Here is a 7,149-nt window from a genome sequence, read left to right as displayed (position 1 = left end):
GTCGGGATAAATAGGTTCAAGACTCATCTCGAAAATGTCAACGAATATACATTTATAGTTTGGAATAATTGTGGTACTCCATCTCTTTATTAGAATATAAATATTCATTAAATATGTATATTAAATATACACACAATATTGTATATCTCCACATAATGTTTTAAATCTTACCTGTTGCCATTCAGATCCCTGTTGTAGACTCAAACATTATTGAAAACCATTGTCTTGAAGACTAGCAACCAGACACCTAGCATGATAGTCAAGTCCCTCATGATCTGCCCCAGCTCTGTCTCCCCGCCTCTGTCCTGTCCCTCGTGTGCGTTATGGCCAACAAGACACAATCCTTATGGTGAGGTTTCATGCTCCTGGGCCTTCGACATGCTGGTTCCCCTCTCTAGGTGGTGCTGCTCTGATTCATTGCCTTCGTCCTCCACGGTGCTGCTCAGCAACCTCATCTTTTGTGCCTTCTTCCCTTGTCATCTGCCTCCCAACAGTCATTCCCTACCTTGTTCCACGACTACATCTTAAATGTACTTTTTTTTTTGCATATACCTCATTGTTCTGTAACTATTGATTTATACATGTTTCCCACACAAGACTGCATGAGTGTCCATGTTTTATATAATTTATATCCCCATTATCTACCATGAACTGGACACATGATCGATACTTAATGACTATGGTTTAACTAAATTGAACTGTATTTCCTAGACCTACATTGCCACAGAGTTGGGTAGGTAAATTCATTCAGGTTTATAAAGCCAACGTGAAAAGAAATGAAAAAGCAAGCAAATAATTTTTTTTTTACCATTGTGTTGAAGAGTTTGGCTTTTATTCCAAAAGCAAAGGAAAGCCATTGAAGGGATTTAAACAGAGGAGTCACATAATCCAATCTGCATGGTAAATATTTCATTCTGGTATGCTTTCGTGCTGATGTTAAAGAAAGGTCTGTTCATGGGTACTGAACCGTTTATACCTCACACATTATGCAAAACAGTCCGCATTATCGAAACCTTCAAGGAAGATTAGAAAGAGCAATCCAAATGTGGCCAGTCAGACAATGGGACGATCCGAACCTTCCTATTCTCCCAGGTGTGAATTTTCTATTTGGAACTCATAACCCTCCCCAAACAGAGCTAAAACATAAAAGCACATCCTTTAAGTCTTTGGCAGAAAACCTAACGGCAGTTGACAGGTAAGAAGTCTGCATACAATGTCCCAATGATAAAGTTGGTGGAAGTTTAAAAATGGCCAGGGTTCTCTGTACCGGGTTCTCGTCAGGGCTTCTGGAAGGTTCTTGCAGGTGAGGAGCTGACCAGTGGGGTGACGGCCTGATCCAGTCTCCCCATCCGCAGGAAAGTGAACCTCCACAGTGTTCCTAAAGCCAGACAGGACCTCTTGACCTTCATGTCTAACGTCACCTAACACCCCCCACTCTGACCATCTCTGAGTGGACACCTTTCCGGCCCTCTTGTTCCCCAACACTTACTGGGCTCACACACTTCCACACTGACTGGGAAACCATTCCTCAAGGGAAACTGAACATAAATAGTGAAACTTGAATACATTTTACTACATTCTTTTTTTTTTTTTTTTTTTATCCTCACTCAAGGACATTTTTTCCATTTTTTGTTCAGATAGAGTGGGAGGGAGAGAGAGAGAGAAACATCGACGTGAAAGGGACACATTGAGTAGTTGCCACCCCCAGCACGACCAACCAGGGCCAGGGACAAACTGCAACCGAGGTACATGCCCTTAGCGGGAACCGAACCCGGGTCTCTCTGGACTGCAGGCCGACGCTCTAACCACTGAGCCAAACCGGCCAGGGCTTTTACTACATTCTTCATGTGAAAGTATTTCCCTGATTTCGGGTGTTCTGCTTGGTAGTAATCTGAAAGAAGAATCATAGGGAGGGTCAGGAATCAGTCCGATCTGCTGCTGTGTGATATTATTGGTCATGTTTAACCTCTCTGACTCCAGGGTACTAGGAAGTTAGAGATGGTGTATATACAGTGCTTGGCACGTAACATGCTAAACTAATGGCTTTTATTGCCATTGTACTTGCTAATCATGCCTCTCCGTGGAGTTAATAGTATCTTTGTAGTTATAAGCGGATAAGTAAGAGGTGCAATCTCTTTTCTCTCTGTGGTTTATTCGGTCACCCACTTAGTTTTGCTGCTTCTTTCCTTTTCCCACGACGTGTCATTCCTCCACAAGGGAGATGTCAGGACGAAGTTCCAAGCGTTCCTTGCAGCGCAGGTGTGTGCGACTGGAACACTGCAACCAGGGCTTCCGCTTTGGGGGTGCAGATGGCAGGAGCGGCAGGGCTGAGGGCTCTCCAGTTTGTGCAAGATCGAGTTTCTGAGGCAGACGAAGCCCTGGTGATAGAGCCACCAGTGGTTAGAATAAAGTCAGTTTCCTGGTATTAGTGAAATTTGACGTTATGACTTGAGGTTTTATTGCTTAGCCTTAAGAATCCTTCACCTAACATCCAATATTAAGCCCACTTTTCTGCTTTATCTAGTGAGGGTAGAATCTAGTGGATTCTGTTTTTTTTTTTTGGTTGGTGTTGTTTGTTTGATTTTGTTTTTAAATAACCTTTTATTTGGAGTAATTGTGAATTTACTGAACAGTTGCGAACCACATTACAACGTTAGGAAACAGTCCCCCAAATCGCCCTCACTCCTGCCGCCAGTTCAGAGGTCCCCGGACCACCATCACGTTTGATAATTCGCTGGAAAGACGCCAGGACTCACCAAATCGTTATACTCGCGGCTTCAGTTTATTATAGCAAAAGGAGACAGATTAAAGTCAGGCAAGGGAAGAGATGCCAGCAGCAGATCCAGGAAAGTTCAAATCATGGAGCTTTCAGCTGCCTCACACAGTCTTAGAGAGCATCACGTCCACTGGCGACAGCGTGTGGCAACACGTGGAGCATTGCCATCCGGGGACCTCCACTGCTTTTACTGGTCCACAGACCTGGTTAGCTGTGCACATGGCTGATCTCAGTCTCCAGCTCCTCGGGAGGCTGAGATAATACTGTGCGACCTAAAGCCTCCACCCTAAACTGCATTGTTGGACTATCTGTGTGTCCCAAAGCCCCCAGGTAAACAAAGACACTTTTATTAGGCAGGACATTCTGCAGACCTCTTTGGGCAAGGTTGACTTCTTTATAACACGTAAATCTAAATAAAGTTTAACTATACTGCATATCAGTACTGCCATGATGCTGCTCTTTGGTTGTAGTAGCTACCATTTAAGTATTTTATATATTCCAGGCCATTTACACTCATTACTTCCAATTGTGGCAGAAATATTTTTTTAAATATGTTTTTATTGATGTTTTAGAGAGAGAGGGAGAGAGACATAGGAACATCGATGTGAGAGAGAAACATGAATCGGCTGTCTTCCGCACACCCTCTACTGGGGATCGAGCCTGCAACCCGGGCATGGCACTGATGGGGAATCCAACCTGGACCTCTCAGTCCATGGGATGATGCTCAATCCACTGAGCCACACTGGCCAGGCTGCTGCAGCAGTATTTTAAAGTAGCTGTTAGAATATTTTATAGATGAAGTAACTGGGATATTTTATGGAAAAGAAGTATAAATATGCCCAGTTCACCAAGAAAATTAGGCAAAGGGTCACATTTCAGAACCAGCCCTGATTCCAAGGAGTATCCTCTTTTCATTCCCCACATGGACTCCAAAAGGTGCTTGCCTTCCTGTGTGGTGGCAGCATTTACCCTGCACTCTGCAAGGTACAGGCAGGACTATTGCAACTCCAATAAACTCTGATTAGCTATGCACGTTTTGGGGATCAGTCTGCAAATTTGTATTATCTACATGCATATGAACATTAAAAAAAAAAGTAGCTGGCATGTTAATACAAACAGCATTATTATATTATAAAGTTCCTACCCCAGTAATTTTTGCTATAACTTTTCTTGGGCTTCTTTGTAGCTCCTGCCTTTCTCCTCTCACAAACTCCAGTTAAGTGCCTGCTGTTAGCATTTAAATTGTTTTATGTTCATCTTTTGTCGATAATTAAATCTGACTTTCCACCTCCTTAGGGAAGAACATCAGCTTTCCCATGTGCTTGTTTGGGATTTGTGTAAGTTCAGAGTTCATTTTTAATTCTCATTTTGTTTTAGAGAAAACAAAAGGGTGGCTCCCTCTGGCTCAGGAGCCAGAGCATCATCTAAGCCATTCGCTCCGAGGTGTAGCAGACAAGTGCCACCAAAGCCACGCTCCAGGAGCGGTGTCTCTGTCAGGTGGGTGAATTAATCACTGCTGAGCGTCGGGCACTGCAGGGAGCTGGTAATGGGATGAAACTAACACCAGGTCAGACAACAAGACCTACATGTTCTCAACAACTAAAATGGATTAAAATAAACCTAATCCAGGAAGGCTGACAGAGAAAAATCTACACACCCACATTTCTAAGGAGATAGCAATGAAATGAACTCCCGCTCACCACATATTAAGATCAGAAAACAGGCACACGATGATGTTAGGTAGTTATTAATATAACAGCAGTAGCCACTGCTACTACTTATTAAGATATTCCTGGGTGGCAGGTGGTGTATTAAGCACAACACATTATATCATTTACTTCTCACAATAAGCCCAAGATAGGAATGACTGTAGCCTTTCTTTGTACATTGAGGACTGGAGTTTTGAGGTTAAGTAACTTGCCCAAAGTTACATGATTGCTAAATGATGGAAATAGGATTTGAGTCAAGGATGTTTATGTCCAAACTCATTCCTATAACCATAGGTTCTAGTTTGATAAGAAACCCACAGTGAATAACAGAATCATAAGAAGAATTCATCTTTCCACTGTTACAGCTTGATAGAAACCAACAGGCCTTATGTCTGATTGTCAAATTGCTTTAATATTGCATTAGGAAAAGAGAGGTTGTCAGGTAAGAGTCGGGACAGCCAGTAATCTCCATGGAAACCTTCTTATGAGCGCACAATGGACAGAAAGTATATTTTCCTGGCTCTTCAGCCAAACCTTCCACCTTCCACTGTTTGTCTTCTGCCAATTTTGTGCCCTTAGAAATAATAAAGTACAAGAGATCTTGAACTTCCCTAAGCACATAAACACCCTCAGACTGATTTTCCTGCTCTTGCTTCTCTGACCTTAGAGCCTCAGATCGATTCTGGTTCAGGCTCAGCAGGTAAGAGAGAGATTGGGAGTGAAAAGTGAGGTTGACAAGAGAACAATTTACCCATAAAACTCTCTTTCTACACAACCCTATCCCCAGCCTCTGGGAGTGTAAATAAAAGAGAAATGCGTCCCCAGGCCATGCATTAACACGTTGGAATGAGTCATCAGGGAAGATGAAAAGTCTCAGAGTTTACATATTGATGTGCCCCAGAAGACACTTCTTCATTATGGCATTTGAGGCCACGAACTTAACAATGGGCTTCCCACACAAGAGCAGTTATATTCATGTCAGAAGAAGTGAGGCATCATAGCAAGTACAGTTTATGAAATGGTCTAACCGTGATGAATTGCATACACCAAATGATAAAGCAGTTGTGTTCAAAAGCACAACCCACGATCAGCGAATGGGACTACATCAAACTAAAAAGCTTCTGCGCAGCAAAACAACATTAAAAAAAAAGAACAGGTAACCTACAGAATGGGAAAAAATATCTGCAAGCCATATATCAGATAAGGTATTAATGTCCAAAATATATGAAACTCATACAACTCAATAAAAACAACGACAACAAAAAACCCCAATCTTATTTTAAAAATCAGGAAAGTAAATAGTCATTTTTCAAAGAAAACATCTAAATGGCCAACAGGTACATAAAAAGATACTCAACATTGCTAATCATCAGGGAAATGCACATCAAGACCACAGTGAGGTAGCCCCTCATATCCATTAGAATTACTGTCATCAAGAAGACAAGGGGTAGTAAGTGGTTGGGAGGATGGAGAGAAAAGGACACATTGTACTGTGCTGGTGGGATGGTAAATTGGTGCAGTCACCATGGAAAACAGCATGGAGGCTCATCCAAAAAATTAAAAATAGGTCTATCCTATAATCCAGTGACTGCAGTTCTGGGTATATACCCAAAGGAAATGAAAACAGCATATCAAAGAGATACCTGCACTCCCATTTTCACTGCAGCATTATTCACAATAGACAAGATATGAAGATAACCAAAATGTCTGCCAATGGATAAAGAAGATGTGGAGATTACACACACGCACTCGCACGCACACACACACACACACACCATTTATTATTCAGCCATGAGAAAGAAGGAAACTATGCCATTTATAACAACATATGTGGGGAACTTGGGAGAAGCTGTTAAGGGCACAAACTTGAAACCAATAGGTAAATAAGTCCTAGAGAGCTAATGCACAGCATAGTGATTATAGTCATTAATACTGTATCATAAACTTTAAATATTTAATGTTATGCAATTAAAATATTATAAACTTGCTAAGAGACTAGATTTTAATTGTTCCCTCCACAAAAAAGAAATGGTACTTATATGATATGATAGAGGTGTTAGCTGAGGCACAGTGGTAATTATATTGCAAAATAGAAATGTATCAAATGAACACATTGTACACCTTAAACTTACACAATATTCTATGTCAATAATATCTCCATAAAATAAATCATAAAACATAAAAGAAGACACAATAAGTAAGAGTGCATTTCTATCAAAGGCAGAAGTAGAAACTACTGAAATATACTTAGAAAAATGGCATTTTCTGACACACTAATAGTGAATTGGAGTGGAGGGAGACAAGGATTTTTTTCAATCTTTGTTTTACCTACCCCACCCCAATCCCACCAGATATTAACATATTATATTACATGGTCTTTGCAAGAGATTAAAAAGATTCAGAAGTCTATAATGTAGATAGTAAGCATGTCCCACAATACAGTTCCTTTAGAATTTTGCAGACTCTGTTCTATTGTTATTTGGTTTCCTTTTCTTGCTAATTGAGAAGTCTGACACCATTTTGATTTTCTGATACTTTGTGAATATTGAGGATGATGAAGATATTTAAAAGAAACAACACTCATTGGATGGATGACCATGATTCAGTGTATTTCCTCCTGGGCCGGTAATACCCTGCAAGGCCCATTGATAATTTTCTGAGTTG

Source organism: Molossus molossus, unplaced genomic scaffold (assembly GCF_014108415.1).
Source record: "Molossus molossus isolate mMolMol1 unplaced genomic scaffold, mMolMol1.p scaffold_m16_p_7, whole genome shotgun sequence".
Lineage (NCBI taxonomy): Eukaryota > Metazoa > Chordata > Mammalia > Chiroptera > Molossidae > Molossus > Molossus molossus.
The sequence above is the reverse complement of the archived record's forward strand: the minus strand, read 5'-3'. Positions refer to the sequence as shown.